The sequence below is a fragment of the Talpa occidentalis genome, unplaced genomic scaffold, assembly GCF_014898055.3.
Source record: "Talpa occidentalis isolate TD23 unplaced genomic scaffold, MPIMG_talOcc4v2.1 talOcc4.4, whole genome shotgun sequence".
Taxonomy (NCBI): Eukaryota; Metazoa; Chordata; class Mammalia; order Eulipotyphla; family Talpidae; genus Talpa; species Talpa occidentalis.
Window position 1 is genome coordinate 22,149,346 of NW_023604295.1, and position 18,953 is coordinate 22,168,298.

At 35.0% G+C, this 18,953-nt stretch overlaps 1 protein-coding gene across 3 annotated transcripts in view; it reads left to right on the forward strand.

Annotated features, from left to right (window-relative positions):
- NLGN1 (neuroligin 1) overlaps nt 1-18,953 on the forward strand; it is an 882,121-nt gene that overhangs the window by 317,239 nt on the left and 545,929 nt on the right. The gene's annotated exons all lie outside the window — the stretch shown is intronic.

Genomic DNA, 18,953 nt, shown 5'->3' on the forward strand with positions numbered 1-18,953 from the left:
ATAATGAACATTATCCATCATCCTAAAAAGTTTTCTCATCCTTCTTTATAATCCTCTCCTTTTCCTAATTGCTAGAACACACGGAATTGGAGAGAATTTATCACTAATTTTCCACAGTGGGCCAACCAATGGGAAACCTGACACAATAAATTACTGATACTGGCAACAGCACTGATGAATCTCAAAATAATTAAGTTGAGTGAAGTTAGACAAAATAAGACTACATACTGCAGGATTCCGCATGAAATTCTAGAAAATTAATCTGCAGTGACAGAAATCAGAGCAGGGAATCACATAAGAATGGGGACACAGAAAAAATTCTTTTGTTTCATATGGTCTTATTCAGCAGTCCAGGGTGTTTTGTGAATATCATACAGGAAATAAGATCTCTGCAGGCAGGGATTTAATGCTACACCGCTCTTAGATCAAGGTTCATAACTTTTTTAAATATATAACTTTTACTTAAAGTAGGACAATCTATGGTCCAAGTATCAACTTGAAGGTAAAGTTTACCAGATAGTAGAGACCTTAATTTCCTCTCTAAGGAAGAGTAAATTATGGAATCAGATATGATTCAGTAGTATTTTGACAGTGGTATTATCTAGTCTGATCATTTGCTTGATTTACCTTACTTCATTCTGAATATTGGCCTTCCTTAAAAACAAAACAAAATGAAGTAACAACAAAGAGTACTTACTTTTGGTGAAAAGTTTTTACTATTGAAGACTTTTACAAGAGTGTTGTTGACTTTTAAGTGGTAACTGAAATACAAGTTAAATTTTCATTTGGGAAACTACTTTAGTCATTTAAAAATCAATATTATCAAGCAGTTTTAATTTTGTGTAACAATTCAAAATTAACTTTATTGCTCTTAGGTATGCATGATGTCTTGCATACTGTGAATTTGAAGTATTAGAAATTAGTGGAAGATTTATTTTCCTGGTATCAATAATCAATAAATAAAATTCAATTTACTATATATTATGTCAAGATCTGGTGCAATTATGATTCCCTTATATTTGGTTACAAAGACAGGACACTCATTTGAAATCAACCTTTTTTTAAGCCCCCTAGTGTTAAGGAAGGGAATTGTTCTGATATTAACTTGGTAGACATTACAATACTTAGGTAGTCACTGCCTTTTCACATATAAAAGGAGTAAGCCTTTTACCTTGTTTGGCAGATATTGCTTCTCTGCACATAGAAGTCCAGTCTTGCTCAATTTTTTTAAAGGAAATGATATACTCACATTTGTAGCAAGAGGATTAACTGATAAATCTCTATAGAGCTCAAATACCAAGTGACTGCTGTATAATAATCAAGTGTCTTTGAAAATTAAAAATACTATATAAATGCAAAATATGACTTTTAAACTACATTTCTCTGCAATACAGAGGCAAGATTGTACTTATCAAATATCTGCAGTGGGTGTTGAAAATCCGTGGTCACATTCTGGTTTAACTTTTATATTTGAGTATTTTAGAAATGTGTTTGATAGGTGGGATTTGGAAGTGCACAGAAAGCTACAAAGCCTTGAAGGTAAAGATGTGCAGCTTAAATTTAATGTGGACTAAAATGATAATGCCATACACTTAAAAGCTGTTTTTTTGAAAAGATACTCAAAAATCTTTAACTCTATTACCAATAATCCTTAAATACATCTATGATGATATGATAGTGTTGGCAAAGTGAGTTTAAATGCATTGGAGAAAACACCGATGGAAATAAAGCAGGGTCACTTCCCCATTAACAGCTACTGTGCAGAGTCAGAAGCACATGCCTGATCTCACGAAGGGTCCATCACAAATATCTTCACCAGGGGGACAGTTCAATCAAATCAAATATCCTTGCTGTGCAAATTTGTGATCTTGAGAGATTTGCTACATAATATCCTCAAGAATACAGTGCAAGTGAGAGTAAGAACTGGACTTATAAGGAGGTGGATGGGGAATCTTTTCAGACCAATTTTATGTAAAAATAATAGAACTAGTGATTTTCACATCTTGAAACAGAATGAGATAAAATGCTAAGAATTACACTACTGAAGGCAGAAAATTGGATAACCAATGGACTATCTTTAAAGTCAGCCCTACTATATTAAAGGGTAGCAATATGTTTTGTCATTAAATTTAAAGAGAAATTTAAATAGTTTACCTGCCAACTATGGTAAACAAGTGTCATTTTTGCATTTCCTTCATAGGTAGATGAGTAGCATAAATAGATAACTTTTCACAGGAAAAAAAAAAAACAGAAAAATAAAGTAGCATGTGTGGAAATGAAAAGTAAATGTTTAACCCCAAAATATTAAAATCTAACTTCAAATTGGGATAGAAAACAAACTACAGGTTCAGATAGTAAGCTGTAAAATTTCAAGTTGAAACCTGTGATATATGTTAAAGTTTTCCATAAATATTAAGTCTGAAGTTACAATATTTAGTAAATTTTCTAAATAAGCTTAAAGCTTATTATAGCTCAAAATATATACCATAGGTATATGCTTAACACTTCAGACACTTCATTGAAAGATATTTAAAATATTGATATGCCATCAATTAATTAAATTAACAATTAAATGATCTATTCGTTCACATGATTAGCCTTTACTCCCTTGAATTTGGTAGCATGAATTGAAGTTTGTTTTTTGCCCCTCTGATACAGGCTATAGGACACAGTCATAAAGAATAACACTTGGGGGAGATGATGACACAGAAAATCATGAACAAAAAGACAACAGGAAAGTGTGGTTAGGAAAAATTTAAAAGCAATTAATTCAGTAAGAATATATTTTCTTATGTTCATTTTGGGTCTCTTGGATATCCAGAGCAAATGTATTCAGAAAGAGATAGAGGTACTGGATTAAAAAACAAGATAAAAATGATTAGAAAACTATTAATATGGGGATGTTAATTTAATCCATGCTACATAATGAAATTTGTAGAGATAGTATATGAGAACACACTTTAAGAACAACACATTGGCAATAATAGAAACATACAGGAAAAAGAAGAAAAACATTCTTGGAAAACATGAAGAGAGTTCAGGGAAAACTGATTTCCAAATATCAATAAAACGTGTTGTGAGATTAGCCAACCCTATCAGTGAGTTTGTGGCATACCCATTTATTGCTGGTGGTTGTACTTGTAAAGATCTGGGTATTTGTTTTTTATCTTTCCTAACTGTGCTGTGAGTATAATAAAATCTATTGTCAGTTACATTTATTCTTCTACATGTTTAAGTCATAAGGTAAATTTCTTTTTCATTCATTGTGGTCAGGATAGGACAAAATATAAGACAACCCACGGAACCATACACCGCATAATATGGAGGTACTAAACAATGATACTGAATGGTCCTGAAATGGTTTTGACACTTGGAGGGTTCAGGGGCAAGCAGGTACTGAAAATTTATGAGCAATAATGACAAAGTCCCATGTCATAACTCAGTGTGTTTTGTTTAAAGTTCACATCACTGAGAACGTGAAGTAAACTGAGATATAAATCTATCCAACAAGTCATATTTTGCTATCATAGTGTTTTGTGCTTATTATAAAAGAAGCCATATCACATGAGCTTATGTTTATCCATCGGAAGGTATGGTTGGATGAAACAAGCACTTGTGGATATTTTCTAGTATCCAGAGTATAAACCTGCCATTGTAGCACAGGAACCATTAAAAATCGAATCTTACCTGATAGAAACCAGCATTAGTTGTAAATAAAAATGTAAGATTATTAGGGTAGGATTATTAAGCATGTCTATCAGGAGCAATGTTCCTGATTAGAAGAGCATCACTTGGTACAATTTGGGGTTTCCTTTTACTGATTATGACACAACAGACATGCAACATTTGCAAGACCAACTGTTTCAAAGGATATTAACAAAAAATGAATTCAAACATGGAGCATAGAAATATATTGTATTACCAGTCCTCCATTGACAGCTAATGAAAATCTCCAGGCGTATCAGATTCTACTAATAAATTTTATATGTATATTTTGTTTGTTCTCACTTTTTAAATAATGGTATTTAGACTTTCAGCTTTGTTATTTGAGACTTTTATTGAGGGTTTGTAGTCAAGAACTTCTAATTCAGTTTTGTAACTTGACAATTATTAAAAAAAATCATGTATTTTATGGCTTTTATAATGTTGCCAATAAATAATGTATTTCAAGGTAAATTTCTTTCTCAGGATGAAAAGAGACTATCTTGAATATCTAGAAGCACTTGGGAAATATAGTTATTTAATTTTAAATATTCTACCAAATTGAACATTAGTCACATATATTTAGCTCCCAGGTTTAAAGGAGTTGTGTTCTAACATTCAGTTGAATAGCTTGGAAGTAAAAAAAAATAAATTTTATGTAGGAAGTTGTGGATAAATTTTTAGACTGACATGCAAAATTCTTCTCAAAAATAGTGTCACCCATGGGGATACATTCATACTTGGTCTTTTATTACTGTTTGTTTATTGGCCTGAATTACTTATAAAATTTAGTTGTAAAATTGGGTCTCATATTTGAATCTTATTCCTATTATTTTCAAATATGTTTGTGCTAGTATGGTGAAAGTAATTTTTTTTTCTAAATATGATAAATACTGGTCATCCATAGATTTTTCTTAAAACCAGAACTGTAGGAAGGTTGTCTTTGTCTGCAAGCATAATTCAACATTTTCTTTATCATTTCTTGCAGGAAAACCATAGGTAGTTACTGCCTATCTCACTCAGTTTGTCCACCTGTAAAAGGTCCCTTAGGATGGCTGTATTGAATGCCTGAATCTTAGGATAACTGTGAGCATTAGACAGGAAGTTTATAAAGTGCCTGGCACAGAGTCCAACAAATGTTAATATCTTTACTCTGTGCTTGCCATTCATTTGCAATTCTTTATTGTGCCTTTGAAGTCCCAACTAACAATGAAATATGGAAATCTGTTAGATTATACATTTCACAAAAAGAGTGGATGATAAAACAGTGACATGGTGTAGGAGCACTGTGAGAAATAACCTCAGTCAAAGATTTAAATGCTGACAACATTCCTTCTTGATCTTTTAGCTCTGACTATCTTTGTATCTGGATTCTAAGTCTCTCAAGGCAGAGTGGGAAAGTGGCGATGATAGCTCACAAGATTTTCTTAATCTAGGGCAAGGGCTTTGAGTTATCCTGTCGGTTCAGATGGCTTACCCACAGGTTATCCAATCATCTGTGGTCCCAAAATGGAGTAATTAATAAGGTGAAAATTAATAAGGCAACAGTGTGTGAGAAGGATTGAAATTGCTAAAAAGTAGGAGAGTGTTGGGTTAAAATAAAACCTACTCTACTACATGTCTTAAATTATTTCCTTCACTTTTCCTTTAAGAATAGGGCTCTGACAATCAAAAGAACACAAGTTAGAGTTATTTTCTTGTATCTTAAGAGTTTTATCCACATAGAAATATTGGCCTACATACACACAAAATTATGAATTCTGTAAATCAATTATACCTCTGTGATTACTTTATAATATTTATTCACCTACAAGGAGTTATGCAAGTATTATAGAAACACCTAAATAGAGTTGTATGTTCCATAGAACTATTTTGCCAGATAAGATTTGTTGTGAAGAAAAAAAGACATGCTTGCCTGAAAATGGGCAGTCCTCTGTAACTACAGAGTAAGGCAAAATATGTACCTGTCTGTAGAAACCAGTGCTACCTTCCTCATAATTTTAAAACTATAATCAGAAATAATGTTACCATATAACTTTTGCTTCCAGAAAATAAAATTTCCAGTTTTTTTTTTTTTTTTTTAAGATTCATTTTTATTTATTTATGCATTTAAGAACTGGGGTGTAGGCCAGGAAGTGGGAGGGTGAGAGAATTCACCAGAGACAGAGTGGGGAGCAGAACAGGCCGATCGACTGAATAATACTGCTGAGAGAAGCAGCGGGTAAAACGGAAAGTCTGCCACGCCCTATGTGGGCAAGCTCCTTGGCTGGGGATCAAGTGAGACCATCATAGTAATAGTGTGACAGTGCTGAGACTTTACCTCTACACCCCCAGGGAAGCCCCCCTTTCCAGTTTTTATGCTGTCTTCCAATTCACATATATTCCAGTTCACTACACACACATATATTTTACATTTAGTAAAATTTCATAAATATCCATAGAAACATGGCATTCTGTTAGAAGCAAAGGTTTGGGGGTATGTCAGAACAGTGTTCATTTTGGGATATGTCCATATTCCCATTGTATCTTCAAGCAAGTTATGTTACATTTGTAGGCCTTGGTATCTGTAGCTTTTAAAAAAGAAAACAGGCGTTATAGGTGTTTATTTCGTAATAACTTTTGTGATAATTAAATAATAAATGTAAAGTATTTAGTATGCAGTGTTTTGAAATAGATTAGTGATGAAAGATGTGAGTGCAATTTAATTAGTGGTTATTTTGTCTTTTGTATCTTATTGTATGAAATCTTTAAGTATCAATAGAGAAACAAACCTGCAAATGTCTGTTTGTTAGAGAGGCAGGGAAGGAGAGAAAGATTTCAATCCAGTTTTCATGCCCTTTCTCTTATAGTTCGGACCCTCACTAAGATTAGAGGGTAAATTACTCACCTGTTAGTGTTATATTAATTTCATCAGATTATTGGACCATTTTATAAATGTGTGCTCCAGTGCATTGAATGGTAGGCAATAGTCTAAGGGCATTAAGATAAGACTTAAATGTGAGGGGAAAAAAAATTTCTCTGTGGTTCATTTTCAAGATAGCTGAAAACTATCCACTTTTACTTGTTTTTGCTTATCAGGTCTATAACTCCTTATGAGAACTAATGCTCTGTTGCAGAAGACTGCTGATATGTGAAACTTTGCAGCCTATTCTGCAATTGTTAGTCACTCAATAACTGCTACTTGATGCTAATAATGGTGATTTTTTCCCCCAAGAAATGAAAGTCCAGGAAAGAAAGACATTGTATTGAAATATTGAATAATCAAATGGAAAATGTATTTTCCTTACACAAGTGAAGACAAAATTCAGGGCTCAGGTGTTCTTTCAAACACCTATTTTTTCACTGATAAGAAACAAGAGATTCCCAAACCATTCTATTACCTATTGATACTGGTCACTTAATGGAGTTTTGTGCTTTCTAATGGAGAAACAACCATATTCCATATTGATGTGTAAGACTTTACCTGCTGATGGCAAAACGATTTAAAATGGTACTTGCTTTTCAAAATCAAATGGCCACTATATTTATTCAGTTATTAATATATACCTTGTTCTGTACCATACCCTGTGCAGCATACAAATAAATATAACCTCCAAGAGCAATATTTTTTCCTAGATAATTTTTTTTTATATGATAGAAAAAATATCTGAAATTCTGACTCTGGTGTCCATACATAAGGCAAATTTTCCCCAATGAATAAATGAGTAGTTTCAAAAAGACTTCACTTCCTCTCTCAGTATTATTTGCCACTTTAGGGTTAGGAGTTAGAATAGTATCAGTGATGAAATGGGAAGAAATGTTGAACATAGTGCAGTTAGAAAAGAGTGGAATACTAAAAACAAAAACCTAGACCCCTTAATCTCCTTATTCATGGCAAAATAAGTTCTTTGATTACTAATCTCTTTTGCCATCTGCATAAAATATTATTAATTCATTGCAATATCCAATCTTAGGAACATCTATTTATTCATTGCTCAATTGTGAAAAATGAGAAAATTGAGGCAAATGCCTCCTTAAGACAGTTCTAAATAACAATTTTAGGGCCTCCCCAGTGGCGCAGTGGTTGAGCACTGGGCTGGGAAGCTGCCCGCAGCCTCTGCAGCGCTGGTTCAATCCCCGGCCTCAGGCGAGGGTCCCAAATGGCGACAGACCTCTCCTGTTGCGCCTGCTGCTCGCCTCAGCTGTGTACTTTCAGTCTGCCTGTTCTGCTCCCTGCTTTGGCTCTGGTAGATTCTCTCACCCTCCTGCACTTCTGACTGTACCCAGTGCTTGCATAAATAGATAAATAAATCTTAAAAAAAAACAATTTTAGATGAATGATTGCACAATGATGACAAATACGCTTTGACTGCAATTGTAGAGTTACCTCAACTGTCCTATAAACTTACCTAATAAACAATATGAGTTATTATAGCACTTGTCATAGTGCTTCTTATAATCAATTGAAGTGGATAATCTGTGTCATCCCAACTTCTGTATTTGGATTGACAACGTTGGATAATTTGTAACTGCATTACCTATAATGTTAGTTTTTATTTTTTCTTTCATGTGCATCTTTCTAGCATTCATTCATATAGTTGTATTCAAAACAGTACTAAAATGATCTGAGTACTAAAATAGCTTTCCCTCCCAAAGCAGGACATGACCTCAAAATTACGGGACACCTCATTTAAATGTTGTGCATTATACAACTGTAAATACATAGGTACTTTCAGTAGTTCGATTATTTTATTATGTATTCTGTTTTTAATATCTTTTTATTTCCTTAAATATGAATGTCTTTATTTCCTTAAATATGAAACATTTTTCTTTACATTTCACAGAGAAAGATTTAAAAGGTAGGTAACACTTCCCTCTTAATTTTATTCTGTGTTTTAGCTACCTTATCTATTTTTCCATTTCAAAGTCCAAATTTCATCATGATTTACCAAGCATGAATATAAGATAAAAGAATCCAAACTAAATGTCACCAATACAGTTTAAAGACACATATGCATAAAATGTGGGGCAAATACAAATGTAGCTGACCATTGTTAAATACTTTAGCCTACTCCTGTCAAGCTCTTTTGTCTGGGTTTGCTTTGACCTAAATTTCCAACCTGATATTCTTATTCAAATGTGTCATGGGGGCAGCCAAATGGCCTGATTTTCCATGGCAAAAGCAGAAACTGTTTGGCTTTCTCATGGATTACTTGAAATATTTTGCTCTTACATGAACATAAATGCAAACTTCCAAACTCAGTGAATTAAATAATGGAATTGGAGGTTTACTTTCAGAGATCCGAGTCCTTGTCCTCTGTGCTGGGTCACCATGTAGCCTCTATAGTCTTGACTTCTTGGTTTTTACCCTTGAAAGTGGGATTTTTAATAAGGTAAGATTATTTTCTGTCTTAAAGTTTTGGGGAAAGAATAATGGAGAAAGTTATATAGGAGTAGCAGCAGGTAATTTTTGGAGGAGTGGTTGATAGAGACTCTAAATTGTCTCACAAATAATGAATTCTCCCCCACTAGTAGGGAGGATATTGCCCACCATTGGGAGGTTAAAGGAAGATAAGAAAAAGAAAAAGAATAAAGAACTTTGCTGGTCACAGAGGTACTATTTAGTGCACTGGAGCATTATTTATTAAGTGGACCTTTGTGGCTAAAAAGAGCTAATTCACCTACCAAACTGAGCAAATTTACATTCTTTTCATCCGAAGGATGAGATTCTGCATAGCTAGTTATTCATCTTTTGGGAAATAACTGTGTAAAATATGGGCAATGGAGTAAATCAGCAAAATGAAATGTATTCCCCAAATGCCCAAAATCACAGACTCCTGGGAAATATACTAAAATATTATTGTTAATTGTATATCTACAAAAATCCTTGTAAATGCACTCATGCTAATCACTACTGCTTCTGCAGTTTTCTTACTTTTTCTAATATTCCGTTTCTTGGAAAATGCAAGATAATTTTAAAAGCAATCAGAAAAGCCAGGTTAGTTCATTTTAATTAAATCTTAGAGAAAGCTGCTTTATTTTAGGTGTTAACCTTTGTAAATTTCTCCAGGTGAGAAAAGATACCCAAACTTCCCTATTTCTGTGAAGTCTTTTGTACTCTACAGGTAGAAACAAATAAATTCTACTATTATTAAGACTGTAGGAAGAAAGCAGAACAGTAGCAGTTTATGTTTTCTTAATGAGTTTCTTATGTTGAATGCAGAACTTCTGTCATATTTTTACGGAGTTTTCATAGCATCTATACGTAATGGAAAGCCTATTTTCTCCTCTCTGATGATCATCTTTAAACAGAAACCCGCATTTGCATTTTTGGTGCCTATCTATTACCTGAATCTAACCTAGTCTCCAAAGATTACTGTCATATTTATTTTTTGCTTGTGAAAGCTTTTTCTATAAAAGCTTTAACTAATATATGGCTGGGCAAGCCAATTATCGAAAAGCTGGAGCACAGTGCTAATGTGTATATTTGGTAGGGGCTAATCTTAAAATCTAGACCTCATAGAGGTGCTGGAAAATCCCATTACAATTTATTTTAAAGATTTATTTATTTATACAAGAACCCGGGTATAGGTCAGATGTGCTGGAGGGTGAGAGGATTCACCAGAGACAGAGCAGGGAGCAAAACAGGCAGACTAATGGAAACATACTGTTGAGGGGAGCAGCAGGTGAGACAGAAGAGGTCTGCCCCGCTATATGGGCATCTCCACAGCTGGCTGGGATTGAACTGACACTGCAGAGGCTGAGGACAGCTTTACAGCACTGTATTCAACCGCCTGTGCCACCAGGGAGGCCTATTTATTTATTTGTTTGTTTGTTTGTTTGTTTATTTATTCTGTGCCTCAGAATTAATTATAGGACCATGGCTGGGTCCCAGTTTTTGGCACCAATCAAAATGACAGCTTTGGTTGCTGGGCCAATTTCTTTTTCTTTTTTTAAAATTTTTATTTTTATTATATTTTACACATTTTTTACATCATTTTTCAGTTTTGCACAATGTATGCATTTTCATCTTGGTTATAGTCCCCATACAATTCCCACCCCCTCTTGTTTTGTTCCTGTTCCCTCCTCCCCACTTCTTCTTCTTCCCCCCACCCAGTGTGTCTCTGGTTTATAGTTGTTTGTTGATTTTGATTTTTACTTTATTATAATTAGGTATTTTACTGGTCCCTTATTTAGGTTTTCTAAATTCCTGCTATGAGTGAGACCATCCGTTATTTTTCTTTTTCTTTCTGGCTTATTTTGCTGAGCAGGATCCCTTCTAGCTCCATCCATGTTGCTGCAAATTACATGAGCTTATCTTATTTTTATTGCTGAGTAATGTTCCATTGTGTATATTTACCACATCTTCTTGATCCAGTCATCTATTTTTGGGCATATGGGTTGTTTCCATAGCTTAGCTATTGTAAATAGTGCTACAATAAGCATAGGGGTGCAAGTGTCCTTTTGAACTAATGTTTCTGTGTCCTTTGGGTAAATACCTAGGAGTGGAATTGCTGGATCATATGGAAGTTCCATCTTTAGCAGGTTGAGGAATCTCCACGCAGCTCTCCATAGTCGGTGGACCAGTTTGCACTCCCACCAGCAGTGCAGGAGAGTTCCTTTTTCTCTACATCCTCGCCAATATTTGTTGTTGCTAGTTTTTTTAATATGTGCCATTCTCACTGGTGTAAGATGGTATCTCATGGTAGTTTTTATTTGCATTTCTCTGATTACAAGTGATGTTGAACATGTTTTCATATGCCTGTTGGCCATTTGCATTTCCTCTTTGGAGAATTTTCTTTTAGGTATCTTCTGCCCATTTTTTGAATGGATTATTTACTTTGTATTTGTTGAGTCTCATCAGCACTTTGTAGATTTTTGTGATCAGTCCTTTACCATTAGTGTTGTGTGCAAAAATTTTCTCCCAGTTGGTGGGGTTTCTCTTTGTTTTGGCTACTGTCTCTTTTGCAATTCAGAAGCTCTATAATTTGATGTAGTCCCAGCTGTTTATCTTTGCCTTCACTATCACTGCTTTGGGTGATGTGTCTTTAAAGATGTTACTGAGGTGTATGTCATGCAGTGTTTCACCTATATTTCCTTCTATATATTTTAAGGTTTCAGGTCTTATGTCTAGTTCTTTACTCCATTTTGAGTTGGTTTTTGTGCATGGCATGAGGTAGTAGTCAAGCTTCATTCTTTTGCATGTAGTGACCCAGTTTTCCCGGCACCATTTATTGAACAAACTTTCTTTGCTCCATTGCATAGTCTTTGCTCCTTTGTCAAAGATTAGTTGACCGTAAGTCTGTGGGTTTATTTCTGGATTTTCTATTCGATTCCATTGGTCTGTGTGTCTGTTCTGGTTCCAATACCATGCAGTTTTGATTATTATGGCTTTGTAGTATGGCTTGAAGTCTGGGAGTGCAATACCTCCATTCCTTTTTTTTTTCTTTTTTTTTTTTTTTTTTCAGGAGAGCTTTGGCTATTTGGGGTTTTTGGTGGCTCCATATGAATTTCATCAATATTTGTTCTATTTCCTTAAAGAATATCATTGAAATTTTTGTTGGAATGGCATCAAATCTGTAAATTGCTTTTAGTAGGATGGCCATTTTGATAATGTTAATTCTTCCAACCCATGAGCAGGGGATGTCTTTCCATTTCTCTGTGTCTTCTTCTATTTCTTTTAATGGTGTATTATAGTTTTCTTTGTATAGGTCGTTTACCTCTTTTGTTAGGTTTATTCCCAAGTATTTGATATTTTTTGTATCAATAATAAAAGGGATTGTTTTCTTGATTTCTTCTTCAGATTTATTGTTTGTGTATAGGAAGGCTACTGATTTTTGTGTGTTGATTTTGTATCCTGCTACTTTACTAAATGATTGATTAGTTTAATTAGTTTTTTTGTGGAGTTATTGGGTTCTCTATGTATATTATCATATCATCTGTGAATAGTGATAGTTTAACTTCTTCCTTCCCTATTTTAATTCCTTGTATGTCTTTCTCTTGTCTTACTGCTCTGTCTAGGACTTCCAGTATTGTATTGTATAGCAATGGTGAGAGTGGACATCCTTGTCTTGTTCCAGATCTTAATGGAAATGCTTTTAACTTTTCACCATTGAGAATGATATTGGCTATGCGCTTGTCATATATGGCTTTTATGATGTTGAGGTGTGTTCCTTGTATCCTGAGAATTTCAAGGGCCTTTATCATAAATGGGTGTTGTGCTTTGTCAAATGTTTTCTCAGCATCTATTGATATTATATGGTTTTTATATTTTTTTTGTTGATGTGTTGAATTACATTGATTGATTTTCGGATGTTAAACCATCCTTGTGTCCCTGGAATAAATCCTACTTGGTCATGCAATAAACCCTACTTGGCCTGTAGTTTTCTTTTTTCTTTTCTTTTTTTTTTTTAAGATTTTATTTATTTATACAAAAACCAGGGTACAGGCCAGATGTGCGGGAGGGTAAGAGGACTCACCAGAGACAGAGCGGGGAACAGAATAGGCAGACTGATGAAATACACTGCTGAGGGAAGCAGTGGGCACGACGGGAGAGGTCTGCTGCGCCATGTGGGCCCCTTGCTGGCTGGCTGGGATCAAACTGACACTGCAGAGACTGTGGACAGCTTCACAGCGTGGCACTCAACTACCTGCGCCACCAGGGGATGCCCACCTGTAATTTTCTTTTTCTATGTTGTCCTTGTTTGGTTTTGGTATTAGTGTCATGTCAGCTTCATAGAACATGTTTGGTATTATCCCTTCCTTCTCAATTTTTTGAAAGAGTTTAGAAGGATAGATACTAGTTTGTTTCTAAATGTTTAGTAGAATTCATTTGTAAATCCATCTGGTCCTGGGCTTTTGTTTTGGGGGAGGGTTTTGATTTCACTGCTTGTAATTGGTCTGTTTAGATGTTCTATTTCTTCTTTATCTAGCTTTGAGTGATTGTAAAGTTGTTGGAATTGGTCCATCTCCTCTAGATTGTTGAACTTGTTTGCATATAACTGTTCCTAGTAGTTTCTGATTATTTTGATTTCTGCTGTGTCTGTTGTGATTTCTTCTCTTTCATTTGTAATCCTATTTATTTGTGCTTTCTCCCATTTTTCCTTTGTGAACCTGGCTAGGGGTTTGTCTATTTTATTTATTTTTTCAAAGAAACAACTTTTGGTTTCATTCATCTTTTGGATTTTTTTTAGTTTCTATTTCATTTATTTCTGCTTTTATTATTTCCTTTCTTCTACTGGTTTTAGGGTTTTTTTGTTGTTATTTTTCTAGTTCTTGAAATGTGAGATTAGGTTGTTTCTTTGAGTTCTTTCTTATTTCTTGATGTGAGCCTGTATTGCTATATATTTTCCTCTTATTACTGCTTTTGCTGCATCCCATACATTTAGGAAATTGGTGTCCTCCTTGTCACTCAACTCAGAGTATTTTTTAATTTCTTCTTTGATATCCTCAATTAGTCCAGTGGTCTTCCAGTAGTGTGGGTTTCAGTCTCCATGAAGTAGGAGGGTTCTTTACCTTCTTTTTATGGTTTATCTCTAGTTTGATGGCCTTCATGGTCAGAGAAGATGATTGGTATGATTTCAATCTTGGTGTATCTGTTGATGTTTGTCTTTTGCCCCAGTATGTGATCGATCCTGGAGAATGATCCTTGTGTGCTTCAGAAAAATGTGTACTCAGATTTTTGGGGGTTTAGTGTTCTATAGATGTCTGTTAAGCCCATGAGGTCTAGATCCTTATTTAGAGCTTTAGTGGCCTTTTTTTTTTCTCGTTCATCTATCCATTGTTGATAGCAGTATATTGAAGTTTCCTACTATGTATGTATTTTCTCTGATGTCTGTTTTCAGAGATGATAATATTTGTCTGATATATTTTGGTGTTCCTTCATTTGGTGAGTATATGTTAATGAGTGTTATGTCTTCTTGATGTATTGTCCCCTTGATCATAATGTAGTGACCATCTGGGTCTCTTTTAACCTTTTTGAGTTTGAAATCTGTTTTATCTGATATAAATATAGCTGTTCTTGCCTTCTTTTTTGGTCCATTTGCTTGTAGGGTTGTTTTCCATCCTTTTACTTTCAGTCTATTTTTATCTTTTGTAGCTAAATTTGTTTCCTGGAGACAGCAAAAAGTGGGTTTTGTTTCTTAATCCAGTTTGCAACTCTTTGTCTTTCTATTGAAGTGTTTAGTCCGTTTACATTTAGAGTTAATATTGATATGTTAGCATCTGTGTTTGCCATTTTGTTTGTCTTTTCTCTGGTTTTATTTATTTTATTTTATTTTTTGTCTTGTTTCGTTCTTATTCATCCCTCTGTTGGTTCTGGCATTAGGACTTCTTGTAGTATTTTTTGGAGTGGGAGTTTAGTCATAATGAAGTTTTGGAGTTTCTGTTTGTCTGGGAAAGTCCTTATTCTTTCTTCATAGAGGAAGGAAAGCTTTGTGGGATAGAGTATTCATGGTTGGCATTTGTTGTCTTGGAGTTTGTTGACTATGTCCTTCCATTTTGTCCTTGCCCATGGTGTTTCTTCAGAGAAGTCTGATGTCAGTCTGATTGGTTATCCTTTGTATGTTATCTGTTTCTTCTCTCTTGTCAGCTTCATTATTTTTTCCTTGTCTTGGATTCTTGGAAGCTTTATTTTTATGTATCTTGCTGTGTTTTTCCTTTCATGAAAGGAAAGGAATGTATGTATCTTGCTGTGTTTTTCCTTTTCCCATGAAAGTGTGGCACTCCTCTTGGTTCTTGTATGTCTATTTTCAGCTCCTTTTTCATGTTTGGGAAGTTCTTTTCAATTATTTCCTTGAATATTTTCTCTGTTCCTATGTCTCTTGCCTCTCCATCTGGGATTCCTATAACTCTTATATTTCCTTTCCTTGTGGAGTCAGATAGTTCCCAAAGTCTTTCTTCATTCTTTTTTCCTTCGTACGTCTCTTTCCTTTTCTGTTTGGTTCTTTTTATTTCTGTGTCTTCGAGAGTGCTTATTTGTTCTTCCATTTCCTCTATTCTGTTATCACTGCTTTTCCCAGCATTCTTTAGCTCTTCTGTTAATCCTTTGATCTCCTACATTTCCTTCATTTCCCTCTTTAGGGACTCAATTTCGTTCTTCTGATCATTGATTATTTTTCCCATATAATTTTTGGCTTCTTTCAGTTTTTCAATCACGGAGATTTTAAATTTTCTATCAGGAAGACTCGCAAGTTCCCCTAAGTGACTGGTGTTGCAGTCTGGTGTTTGATTGTCTTTTTGTTGTGTGTCTTTTCCCAGGGAATTTGCTTGGCTGCTTGTAATTTTTCTTCTCCCTGCTGCTTGTTTTCTAATTTGTCCTGTGCGTTGGGACACTATGTCACTGGTACTGGCTGGCATCTCTTTTGTGTGCTCTTTCTGGGATTTTGGGAACTGGTGGTCCAATCGAGTCCAATATTGTTATGCTAAAAGTCCAGTAGGGCAGTGGTATTATGGATATGTTAATGATTGCTGTCCCTGAAAATCTCCTCCTTCTGTATTTGTTTAATTCCAGAGGTGGGTCTTGAGGTTACACAGACTGCCCTGGCAGTGCTGGATCACCCGCTGGGCTCCAACTAGTTGCCAGATGGAGCCTGGATTGTGGGGGTCTTCAGCTCATCTCTGACTGTGGGGACAACCCTTTCTCAGTTCCACACAACAGCTTTGGTGAGATCCGGAGGCATGCAGAATTTCCTGTCTAAATATGGCGCATCTGCCCAGCACTTCCCTGTGCCTTGGGTCTGCCCTGGTGGTGGCTGGATCCCCTCTCCCCATTACAATTTATCTAAAGTTTTTCTGGAGCATATAGTTAGAATCATGGGCCACCAAAATGTTCACATTTTAATCCCTAAAATCTGTCATTATCTTATCTTGCCTGACAAAAGAGACTTTGCAGCTGTGATTAACTATCTGTAGGTGAAGAGATTATGCTGGATTATCTAGTAGACTGTATTTAGAAGGGTTCCTGTAAGAGGGAGGCAGGACAGTTAGTGCAGAGTCTGAACAGGAGATGTGACATTAGAAGCTGAAGGCAGAGTGATGCAGCCTTGTGCCAAAGAAGAAAGATAACCTCAAAGTTAGAAAGGACAGGAACTTGACTCCCCTGAGAGCCTCCAGAAAAAAATGCAATGTATCTGACACCTCAATTTAGCCCCATGAAACTGATTCAGATTTCTGACCTCCAGATCTAGAAGATAATACATTTCTGGCATTTTTAAGCCACTAAAATTTGTGGTCATTTGTTAGCAGGAAGCTAATATACATTTGTTAATCTGTCTCTGAATACAGAATTCTGAGGTTTAAATTTGAGCAGTGATTCAGACACAAATGTGATCCACACATTCAGAGGTACATTCAGAACAGAACAAAGGTACTGTTCGTAAGGAGTAGGAGTGAAAGCTGATGATGTGAGGGTGAAGGGGTAGATTGGGCAGGGGTGACTTCAGAATAAGAATTTATATTTATGTACGCCCTATGAAGTTCCAGACAAGGCAAACAGTCAAGTCCAAATTACCATGTCCCCCATTAGCTGTGTGTGTGTGGGTGGAGTAGAGGAGAGGTGGGGGGAAGACAGGGAGGGGATAAACAAGTATAATTGCAATAAGATACTTACAAGGAGCCAGGTTCTGCAAAGAAATCTTTAATCACAGCACAATAGGAATTGGCCTGTAAATCTATATGGTATTTAAATAAAATCATGACTGAGAAAGGATTTAGTTTCATAAATAAACTATTATATGTTTTTGAGCTGTATATTTATGTTCTGAAAGGATTGAATAATTGTCTTTTACTTTGGTGAAGAATGCATACAAGTGTTTTTTCAATGTCTTTGGAAACATATTTGTCTATATTTTAGAAACCCAGGTTTGCTGATGACAGTTCACTGCAATGCCATCAGTTTCTATGGAGACACTAACTATTGTGCAGTTAGGTGGGGGAAAGACTCCTCCGCTTCCCTGTGGCTTTAAAACTGTTTTAACTTATTTTCTTATTTCACACATTCAGAAATAAAATTAAAATGGTTGTCTTTCCAAGTAATATTAGTTGAATGCCAATAGGATTCTTTATTATTTCCCAAACACTATAAACATTTATAAATTAAGTACAGTTCAACAGAAAATGACATAGTCCCTGCCTATCCCACTCTAATGGCAAAGACAGTTTCCTATGTGCGATATATAAATCTGAATTTTTTGGCATTATGCTATGTAAGTTTTTTTTTAAATGACTTATACATTAAACACTACCAATAATTTCAACTTTGCTCTTTTGCACAGCTGTGGTGTGTAGATAACTTCCATTTATATTAACTGAAGTTACATTTGCATGCTAGTAGGAAAGTACCCTTTATAGAACCAAATTAGTGCAAAGCCATCTGAATGAACAAATCTTTTCTACTTAGAAGAGGCATGGAAATTCTGTTTAGTAAAGAATTTCTACATTAGTGAATGTTTCCTGAATTCTGATGGGTCCATTTTGCCTTCATTTGCATCATTAAGTAAATTTAAAAAAAAAATGTGATAAATAACAGATAGGAGTCATGTCTAAACTTCACTTTTACCCTGTTTTTTTTTTTTTTTTTGAATGATATGACCTTTTCATTCATTTTTATTTCTCCTTAAAGTAGGATTCTTGGTCTTCCTAAGGTTCTTTATTCTAAGTACTATGAAATGCTGAATTATATGCATTTCAATAAATATTATAGTTGGCAAAAGTTCAAAACCATTTCTAAAAATAGTTTCAAGAAAATGAAAAAAATCACTCCTGAATTCATATATTCAAGTGTATTTTAATATCAAAGATCAATGTGAAGTGTTAACAGTGAATTCACGGAGATGGTGTCATACTTTGCAGTCTAAGTAGCACAAGGTCTTTCAACATAATTAGCACAGAATATTGAACCCTGCCAGAAATATGGGATTCGTCATTAAATTTAGGGGCTTCTTTATCTCTCTGTGTCTAATCATGTGTGCAGAAGACTAATTGTTAATGGCATGGTCTTTATTGCTCATAGCTTTCTTTTATTTTAAATGGAATGGCCTGCTTTGTGAGAAATAATTAGGTTTTATAGGCCTACCTGCATAGAGCCTTTTGTTGAATGTCTTATGGTTTTGCCAATTCAGATCCTGAGAGCAATTAGAGGCTGTGGTGGAACTATTTCTTAAATCACACACATATTGTATTATTGCTTGCCTTTTATTTTTACCTGTCATCGCAGATGCAGGAGCTTCAGTTACTTTCGAGTACATGGAACAATTATTTCCGATGCAGAAACT